The sequence below is a fragment of the Apium graveolens genome, chromosome 4, assembly GCF_009905375.1.
Source record: "Apium graveolens cultivar Ventura chromosome 4, ASM990537v1, whole genome shotgun sequence".
Lineage (NCBI taxonomy): Eukaryota > Viridiplantae > Streptophyta > Magnoliopsida > Apiales > Apiaceae > Apium > Apium graveolens.
The window spans coordinates 241892716-241903952 of record NC_133650.1 but is presented as its reverse complement, the minus strand read 5'-3'; the positions used below and the strand labels follow the sequence as shown (position 1 = coordinate 241903952).

Below are 11237 nucleotides of genomic sequence, written 5' to 3'. Positions count from 1 at the left end.
CTATCGGGGTTCCTCCTTAGGTAGAGGCATAAGACGAGTGTGGGGTATCTCCACCATTGACTAAATCATTTGAGTTGTTCTAGCTGGTGTTTCTTCAGGGGCGCTGTTTCCACTCCATGTTTTTTCCATGATTGTTGTTATGCTTTCCCATAGATGGCGCCAAATGTTATGGATTAAAAACTATGGTATATTAATTGTTGTATTTATTATTAGGGTTCGTGAGTTTCGAGGCTCGATTTGACTGCTCTTGTGTCTCGTGACTTGATCTTCCTTAACAAGATGCCTACGTACCTTGCTGATTGCCAAGGATCAAGTCAAAAACATAGTTCTGATTTGGTGGGGGTGAGACCCCTTATATAGGTGTTGGGAGTCCTTGAATTGGACTAGAGTTAGGAGACTTGGTGGCCAAGTCTATGAATTAGAATGGACTTTGGAGTCCTAGGAAGTAGGAAACTGATTTCTTATCCTATGAGATCTTTTGGAGGCCAATCTCCAAGGAATTATGTCCTTATTTGGACTTTATTTATCAGCTGATTTATCCCTTTTTAATTAATTACGAAAATAATCAATATCCAGGGTTTTAGGCCCTTTCTAATGGGCTTTACTATCAGCCCAATTCTGATATAATTAATGCGATATCAATTACGCAATCAGGGCTTATTTTAATCCCTATCATTGTAGAAGTACAAACACAGAAACACCCACAGGGACTTTCCCAAGCTGAAACCACTTCTTCAAACCAACCATTAGCAGCTAGGAAACCAACCACCTCATCTTCTCAAAAGGATGAGGTGAGTAAAAGGAAGAGAAAGGAGGTAACTTTAACTGTTTTGACTGAGAGTGGTGAGGACCAAACAGAAGCTGAGTCACCATTGGTCAAAAGATCAAAGAAGAGTAAGAAATCTGAGCTGACCACTCAAGCCACCTATGTATCATCTCAAAAGAATGCAGTTGTAAATATGGGGATCAAACAGACTCTAGATACATCCTCTCAATAGGATATGTCTATTGAAAAGAGTATTCACCCCAATGCATCTTGTATAGAGTCTGCACAGCCTGCACTTGATCAAATCCAAGTGTATGGTAGGAGAAATAAGGATGGCACACACAGTGAGGGTGTTAGGGCGAAAACACGCACTAATATTCACGCAAGTATACGCGTTCGCAAGTAATATAGAATATTTTCTAGTTCGTTCCCTCAGAGACTCAGACTAAATTATTGTCTAATTAAACTCACTCACCAATGTATGATTACTTCTCAATGTTAAGATAATAACACTTAAAATTGTTGATTAAATATTAACTATAATTAACTACTTAATTAACCACTTAACTAACACTTCAACTTATCAATAATAAAACACTCATGAGATCACAACTTCATTATTACTTCCTTCTATAGCCATTGTTATTACCTTTAGCATGTGACAGTGATGATATTAATCGAATAACATGAAACTGATAAAAGCCAACTTTCATTGTACTAATACCATTCTACCAAGCATCCACAATTAAGATAGAAGTTGAATAGTCATCAATTATGTTGAGTTCCTATATGTCTACAGAAATTGACAACACAACGATTTAAGCTCAAGTTATTCCTTTTGATTACATAGGGCAAATAAAACTGTTAAAGTTACCCACTAATCATGCACAACGTACATGAACCTATGCTAGCATGGCAAGTTCTAAATCTCAAGATCCACCGTCGCTTCACAAGAGATTAACACCCTATCTTATATGTTCGCGACGCACATAAGACGAATACGCACAACCAATACTAGATATCATGCAATCATCACACACTAAAGTATTAAACAATTAACTAAAGAATTCCATAATAAATCCGTTGCAACCCCATGATCACGATTAGCCCATAATAGAACTTATCGCCATCATGGGTTCATATGAAATCATGATAAACAAACACAAGAAAATAATAACTAAACTAATTATATTAAAACAGAGTATGTCACAAGAGTAAATAAGTCAAAGCAAGAAAACTAGCATCCAACGTTACAACGAAACAAGAATCACAAGAAAATATGATTCCTCTTCGTTGCGGTGTGCTAAATCGGTCTTCTTCCTTATCTCCTTCGCTTCTTGCGTAAAACACAATCTAAAACATAATCCCATTAATACTCTCTGTGAAAACGTCTCAAATCTACCTATATAATAGTCCCATAAAACTCAGATTACATAGAAGTTGGAAGCCAAACAGAAGTAGAAGTCTAAAATAATTTATCTTTTTCCCCGACCCTGCGCGGCCGCTCAGCATAGCTGCGCGGGCGCGCAGGTTGCTACGCGGCTGCTCAGCATTGCTGCGCAGGCGCGCAGGCCTCTACTGGAAAAAATCCAGGTTTGCTCCGTTTCTTCGCCGTAATCTGCCCATTCCTTTCCTCTCGCAATGGTGAACACATGCCAAGGCTTATTCTTGATGATTCCTCCCCCGAAATGCAACTAATACCCTGAAATGCATAAACACTAGAAAAATGCATCAAATACACAAAATACTTGATTTCAAGACACCAATTTAAGCCATTTTAAGACGTTCTAAGTGGTATAAAATGCCACTTATCACACCCCCAAACTTAAATCGATGCTTGTCCTCAAGCGTCACAGACTCAAAAACAAATAAAAATATGCATGAATGCAATCTATATGAAAATGCAACGATCCCCCCTTACTACAATTAACCAACCAAATTGTCACATCTCAACGAATGCAGTTAGACAACTAAAGATCAATAAACTCATGCAAACGGACATACAGCCAGAAACGTGGTGTGTGCAAATGCTTAACAGATATGCTTCGGAACTAGACCAATTACTATGACTAGACTATCCTCAAGGCAATCCTACGATTATACAAAGAATAAAAATTCCAGGCACAAAGTGATATACAACACTACAAGAACTCTGGAGCTTACTACGGAATCGTGCTTTTTATTTACAACTCAAATGCTTATTTGACCGTGCAATGAGTGAGGTCCACAAAAGACATATACAATGGTATCCATGTAACGAGCGTTAGGTTAGCGGATCCCAGACTCTAAAAGCCTTAGGTCACTAGGCACAAAGTCCCCTAAGAACTTAATAACTCGAATACCAAAGAGCCCACTCTTGATCAATTATGCAAAATTTTTTTTTTTTTAATAACTTCTGAGCAAGTGCGTTTCGCTCCATCTTGCTCAACCCTAGACTACTCGCAACATATGCGAGCCGGCTACTAGCCATTTGACGCCTAGCCACAACTAGCCACAACTAGCAACAACTTCCATATTTTTTTCTCCAAATTTTTTTCTTTTTTCATGTCTTAATCACTAAGAACCTATAATCGAATTCTAAGCATAATAAGTAGATTGACCTTGAAAATAACCAAATCATAACAACAATCTAGCCCTTACGCATTCTTTAAGACTTAGTGGACTTATAATTGTTTCTAGCATGCATATCAACCTACACAACTTAATATCACTTTAATGTTATCACTACACTCGCATCAATATCACAATTCAGTCGATAACTTATTGCAAAAGGGATCATGGTAAATGCATGAGCTACATGACATTCATACAAAAAAAACTAAATGGCATAAATTATGCAACTATATGAACTAAACTATCATGAATATGCAACTAAATGACACACACACAATATTCCTTAACTACCACCCCCAAACTAAAAATCTTCACTGTCCTCAGTGAAAGTAGTAGAAAGGAACACAGGGTATACCTACTCGGAGTCATCATCATCATCACCCTCAGTGGGTGGAGTATCAGGCGGTGGGTATGCAGAGTCCTCACCAAAAACTGGCCATTGGATATCAGCTCCAAGGCCTCGAAAAGCAGTCCCTAACGCAAGGGTGAGCTCCTGAGCAAACCTGCTCTGCGTCTCATACATTGTATCCATCCGCCGTGAAAGCCTCCTATACTGGGCATCACCCATCCCAGCACCCTCCTGAGCTCTCGAAGAACCAGCCTCACCACGCCCTGGCCTAGCCATAGTAGCACCTCGTGCTGGACGCCCTCCTGGAAGATGATAACCCAGCCCATGCTCTTCAGGCTCACCACCGGTCCACTCCTGCATCCCATTCAGAGTGCCAGAATCAATCGGAGCTGCTGGCAACTGCAACTGCTCATGAGCCGGCCAGTTCACTCCCACTGCTCGGCATAGCTTCGTAACCGTGGATGCATAAGGGATGTTCATATGCTTTGCTCCCCTCAAAAACTTCAGAATTCCTTGGTAGATAAACTCACCAAGGTCCACATAGTACTCATCATGCAGAATTCCCCACAACAACTGTGCTCTCTCAACTGTGACCTCATGTGCATGTGAAGAAGGCAAAATATTAGCACATATAAATGCATTCCATGCACGGGCATACCTGTTCATGGCGATCGCCGGAAAGTGACGATACTCATTATTGCCTGGACTGTGGGTCCAAACTGTGCCCGGTCGACAGAGAGTCGCACAAATCAAATCCAAGTCAAAATCCTCAGCAGTCTTTTCATTCCAGTTCTCCTCCTCGGGCTTCCTCTCTCGCTGTCCAATCACACGGAGAATCGCCGCAGGATGATAATCAACCGTCAGCCCACGGACTACAGAAAACCCATTCTTTTCAGCATTCGCGTTCGCGTAGAACTCGCGAACAACGCTCATCGGTACTGCTTCGGGTGACTCACAAAAAGCTATCCACCCCTTCTCTGTAATCATGGGCAACAACTCACCATCCCTCCCTGATGGTAAAAAACCCCTCTCCTTCAGAATCGGCTTCCCCAACAGCCTAGTGTACTCCTCCTCCGCAGCTCTGTCAGTTAACCGAGGCCTTGCAGCAATACCCCTCGACGAATCAGCAGTAGGAACTGTGCTGCTGCTGTCAATAGTGCGTGCTCTCTTGGGTGCCATTGATTCGTGAATAAAAGTGTGTAAGAACTGATTTTTGATGTTTGTGAGAGGGTTTAAGTGTAGGAAGTTTTGTGGGAGATATGTAGGATAGGTGTATGTATATATAGGGTGTGGATTAGATTAGGGTTTGGGAATTAAGGGATAAAATGATGGGGTAGTGGGAACAATTTGTGGGTTTATGGGCTAAAACTGTTTTTGTGTTTTTGTTTTTTTTTTGTTTTTTTTTTCTGAACTGTAAAAAATTTACTGGAACTCGACCCCTGCGCGGCCGCTCAGCATAGCTGCGCGGGCGCGCAGAGGGTCTTTGGAAAAAAAAAATTTCAGCCCCTGTTTTCTGATTTTTTTGTGTTTTTGGATAGGTTATTAACTTCTAAGGGTTCCTGTAACAACAATTCATGGGTTGCCTCCCACGCAGCGCTTCTTTTTCGTCATTAGCTTGACGTTCCATACCTTTCTCAAGTAGTCAACAAAATGGCACTAACCACCTCTCGGTTTGCCATGTCCCCATAGTAGTGCTTCAACCGCTGACCGTTAACCTTGAATGCTTGGTCCGAATCATTCTCAAAAATTTCCACCGCTCCATGTGGAAACACAGTTTTGACAATAAAAGGTCCAAACCACCTTGATTTCAACTTCCCAGGAAAAAGTCGGAGCCGAGAGTTGAATAAAAGAACTTGTTGCCCTGGCACAAATAACTTAGGATGTAGCTTCCTATCGTGCCACCTCTTCACCTTTTCCTTATACATTTTGTTATTCTCATATGCTTGAAGTCAAAATTCATCAAGTTCATTAAGCTGAAGCATTCTTTTCTTACCAGCTGCATCTAAATCCAGGTTCAATTTCTTCAATGCCCAGTAGGCCTTATGCTCAAGCTCCGCCGGTAGATGACATCCCTTACCGTACACCAACTGAAACGGTGACATCCCAAGTGGAGTTTTGTATGCTGTTCTGTAAGCCCAAACAGCTTCATCGAGCTTTAAAGACCAATCCTTCCTTGACGGACAAACAACCTTCTCTAGAATACGCTTTATCTCTCTGTTAGACACTTCTGCTTGACCATTTATTTGCGGATGATAGGCAGTAGCTACTCGATGATTCACATTATAACGCTGCATCATAGAAGTGAACTTACGGTTGCAAAAATGCGATCCTTCATCACTTATGATTACCCGAGGTGTTCCAAACCTTGTGAAAATTTGCTTATGAAGAAAATTTAGCACTGCCTTTGCATCATTTGTCGGTAAAGCTTTAACTTCGACCCATTTTGAGACATAATCGACTGCCAGCAAGATGTACTGATTATTGCAAGACGCGATAAAAGACCCCATGAAATCGATTCCCCACACATCAAAGACCTCGACTTCAAGCATCACATTTAATGGCATCTCATCCTTCCTTGACAAATTTCCCACTATTTGGCAACGATCACACCTTAAAACAAACTGATGAGCATCCTTGAACAAAGTAGGCCAGAAAAAACCTGCTTGCAGAATACGAGCTGCCGTCTTCTCACCTCCATAGTGTCCACCATAAACCGTGGAATGGCAGTCTCGTAATATCCCCTCCGTCTCACAGAACGGGATACATCTCCTGATGATCTGGTCAGCTCCCTGTCTAAATAAATATGGTTCATCCCACATATACCACTTCACCTCATGCAGAAACTTCTTCTTTTGAGCGGATGTCAAATTAAGAGGCATTATATTGCTGACGAGATAGTTTACAATATCTGCGAACCATGGTTCTTCCTCCTGAATTGCAAATAACTGCTCATCCGGAAAAGATTCATTGATTAACGTTCTATCTTGTGAAGTAGAATCGGGATTCTCCAACCTAGAGAGATGGTCAGCTACTTGATTCTCAGTACCTTTTCTATCTTTGATCTCTAACTCAAATTCCTGAAGTAAAAGCACCCAACGAATGAGTCTCGGCTTCGAATCCTTCTTAGAAACCAGATAGCGAATAGCTGCATGATCAGTGAATACTGTTACTTTCGTACCAAGTAGATACGATCGAAATTTCTCAAAACCAAAGACTATAGCCAAAAGCTCCTTCTCAGTAGTGGTGTAGTTCAATTGGGCACCATTTAAAGTCTTACTCGCATAGTAGACCACATGGAAGAGATTTTTCTTGCGCTATCCCAGAACTGCACCTACCGCATAATCACTCGCATCACACATCATCTCAAACGGTTCTTTCCAATCTGGTGCTGTAATAACTGGTGCAGTGATCAAACTCTTCTTGAGAGTCTCGAATGCTGCCAAACATTCATCATCAAATTTGAACGACACATCTTTCTCAAGCAAATTGCACAACGGCTTAGATATATTTGAAAAGTCCTTGATGAATCGCCGATAAAAACCCGCATGACCAAGAAAACTACGGATTCCTTTCACAGAATTAGGTGGGGGAAGATTTTCAATGATTCCCACCTTGGCCTTGTCCACCTCCAGACCCTTGCTAGAGACCTTATGCCCAAGGATAATGCCTTCACGCACCATAAAATAACATTTCTCCCAATTAAGCACCAAATTAGTTTCCACGCATCTTTTGAGTACGGCGCGCAGATTATTCAAACATTCATCATATGAGTGTCCAAAGATGGAGAAGTCATCCATGAACACTTCGACGTTATTTCCAATCATGTCAGAGAATATAGCCATCATACATCTCTGAAAGGTGGCCGGTGCGCCACATAACCCAAACGAAACTCTGCGAAAAGCAAATGTGCCAAATGGACAAGTGAAGGTAGTCTTTTCCTGATCCTCTGGTGCAATACAAATCTGATTATACCCGGAATAACCATCCAGAAGACAAAAATACTCATGATCCGCCAATCTGTCAAGCATTTGATCAATAAATGGAAGGGGGAAGTGATCCTTCCTTGTGGCTTTGTTCAATTTTCTATAATCCATGCATACTCTCCATCCTGTAACTGTTCGAGTAGGGATGAGCTCATTCTTTTCATTTGCGACCACAGTGATACCTCCCTTCTTAGGTACACATTGTACGGGGCACACCCACGAGCTGTCAGAAATAGGATAAATGATGCCTGCATCTAGCCATTTCAGAATTTCTTTCTTCACCACCTCCTTCATAATGGGATTCAGTCTTCGCTGCTGTTCCACAGTTGGCTTACTACCTTCCTCTAGCAGAATTTTATGCATACAATATGAAGGACTTATCCCCTTGATGTCTGCTATGGTCCATCCTATAGCCGATTTGAATTCTCTCAAAATCCTTAAGAGCTTGTCTTCCTCACTACCTGAAAGGTCAGATGAAATAATAACAGGTAACGTAGATGAATCACCTAAAAAAGCATACCTCAAGTGTTCAGGTAATGGTTTGAGCTCCAAGGTAGGTGCTTCCTCTATTGATGGTTTGAGCTTCCCTTCAGAATTCTTAAGGTCAGAAGTACCAAGAGATTCAAATGGTATGTCCAGCTTTAGCTTCCATGGAGAAGCGTTCAGATATTGTAATTGCTCGTTGCTATCTTCATCATAGCTGTCAAAATCCTCCACTAAGGCCTTTTCCAATGCATCAGACATTAGCATGTGATCGAGTTCCGAAGTAACCGCAGTATCAATCACATCCACTTTTAAGCACTCCTCATCTTCTGTAGGGAATTTCATTGCCTTGAATACATTAAAGGTCACATCCTGATCTTGGACCCGCATAGTAAGTTCACCTTTTTGTACATCTATCAAGGTACGGCCAGTAGCCAAGAAATGCCTTCCCAAGATTATGGGAATCTTCTTATCTTCCTCAAAATCCAGAATAACAAAATCTGCTGGAAAGAAGAGCTTATCTACCTTGACGAGCACATCCTCAACTATGCCCCTTGGGTAAGTAATGGAATGGTCAGCCAATTGTAGCGACATGTATGTGGGTTTTGGATCAGGCAGATCCAGCTTTTTAAAGATCGACAACGGCATCAGATTAATGCTTGCTCCCAAATCACAAAGGCACTTGTCAAAAGTTAGATTGCCAATGGTGTAAGGAATGGTGAAGCTTCCTGGATCTTTCAGTTTTGGTGGTAACTTTTGCTACAGAACAGCGCTGCATTCTTCCGTGAGAGCAACGGTTTCAAGGTCATCCAGTTTCACCTTCCTTGCAAGAATAGTCTTCATAAACTTCGCATAACTAGGCATTTGTTCCAGAGCCTCAGCGAAAGGTATATTGATGTGAAGTTTCTTGAACACCTCCAGAAACTTCCCTAACTGTCTATCCAGCTTTTGTTGCTGCAATCTCTTAGGAAAAGGTGGTGGAGGATAGAGTTGTTTCTCCCCTGTATTAGCCTCAGGCAGAGTGTGTTCAACAGTAGTCTTCCTTGGTTCCGCCGCTTTCTCCTTTTGCTTAGATTCTTCATCTCTAACTTCAGCTTCGACTTCCTTTACCTTTTCAGCATCAGCCACTTTTCCAGACCTTAAGGTAATAGCCTTGACTTGCTCTTTAGCTTCCTTCCTGCCTGGTACTTCCGTGTCACTGGGAAGAGTGCCAGGTTGACGATTGAGCACTGCATTGGCTAATTGACCGATTTGATTTTCCAAGGTCTTGATAGAAACCGCCTGACTCTTGCACAACAGCTTAAGTTCCTCAAAATCAGCACTAGTGGGTGCAGCTGTACTTCCCTGTTGAGGATATGATTGCCTTGTAGCATACTGCTGTGGTTGCTGGAATCCAGGTGGGTTAAACTGTTTACTCACTCCTTGCTGATATGGTGGCTGAATAGCATTCTGATTATTCCCCCAGCTGAAATTTGGATGATTTCTGTTATTAGGATGATAGGTCGCTGGCACAGGCTGCTGTTGTCACTGATAATTATTCACATACTGAACAGATTCGTTGACAAGAGAACACTGATCCGTAGCATGAGAACCTGCACAAAGCTCACAAACCATAGCTATTTGATTAACTCCATACGTAGCCAGAGAATCAACCTTCATTGATAGCGCTTGGAGCTGGGCTGCAATAGCGGTGGCTGCATCAACTTCCAGAATACCTGCTACCTTGCCTGACGTCATCCTCTGAGTTGGGTTTTGATGCTCATTTGCAGCCATCGTCTCTATAAGATTATACGCCTCAGTATAGCTTTTAGCCCATAAGGCTCCTCCAGCTGCTGCATCGAGCATGGGCCGAGATTGGGCCCCCAAACCATTATAGAAACCAGTGATCACCATCCAATCCGGCATTCCATGATGTGGACATTTTCTCAACATTTCCTTGTAGCGTTCCCAAGCCTCGCACATAGATTCTGTAGGTTGCTGCGCAAACTGAGTAAGAGCACTCCTCATAGCAGCAGTCTTTGCCATTGGATAAAACTTCACCAGAAACTTTTGCGCAAGATCTTGCCACGTAGTGATGGACCCAGCTGGTTCAGAATGTAACCAGTCTTTAGCCTTATCCCTCAGTGAGAATGGGAAAAGCCTCAACTTGATAGCCTCATCAGTCACGCCATTATACTTAAAAGTGCTGCAGATCTCGACAAAATTCCTTATGTGCATGTTGGGGTCTTCAGTTGCCGCTCCTCCAAAAGAAACAGAATTCTGCACCATCTGAATAGTGCCCGGCTTGATTTCAAAGGTGTTAGCTTGAATAGCCGGATGAAGGATGCTTGACTGAATGTCATCAATTTTAGGCCGAGAAAAATCCATAAGAGCTGGATCAGCTTGAACAATACGATCTCCCATGTTTACTGGTTCTTTCTGCTCAGTTCCTGAATCCGAATCCTCAAAATCTAACTTCTCCGGAATATCAAGAACTTCATCTGTCTCCTCAGCTGTATCTAAAGTCCTCTTGCGAGCACGAGAACGAGTTTGCATAAATGCTTGCTAAAGTACCTGAAACACAACCGAAAAGAGTAAGTAACTACTACGTCCTAATCACTGAGTCCTAATGACCAATGATGGTAAGTACATAAACTAAACAAATACGCCGAGTCCCCGGCAGCGGCGCCAAAAACTTGTTAGGGCGAAAACACGCACTAATATTCACGCAAGTATACGCGTTCAAGTAATATAGAATATTTTCTAGTTCGTTCCCTCAGAGACTCAGACTAAATTATTGTCTAATTAAACTCACTCACCAATGTATGATTACTTCTCAATGTTAAGATAATAACACTTAAAATTGTTGATTAAATATTAACTATAATTAACTACTTAATTAACCACTTAACTAACACTTCAATTTATCAATAATAAAACACTCATGAGATCACAACTTCATTATTACTTCCTTCTATAGCCATTGTTATTACCTTTAGCATGTGACAGTGATGATATTAATCGAATAACACGAAACTGATAAAAGCCAACTTTCATTGTACTA

At 41.6% G+C, this 11237-nt stretch overlaps 1 non-coding gene across 1 annotated transcript; it reads left to right on the top strand.

Annotated features, from left to right (window-relative positions):
* Positions 1-10097: 10097 nt before the first annotated feature.
* LOC141722365 (small nucleolar RNA R71) lies at positions 10098-10204 on the top strand. Its single transcript, XR_012575384.1, has one exon. It is a non-coding gene; the product is annotated as a small nucleolar RNA R71 (small nucleolar RNA).
* The last annotated feature ends 1033 nt before the right edge of the window (positions 10205-11237 follow it).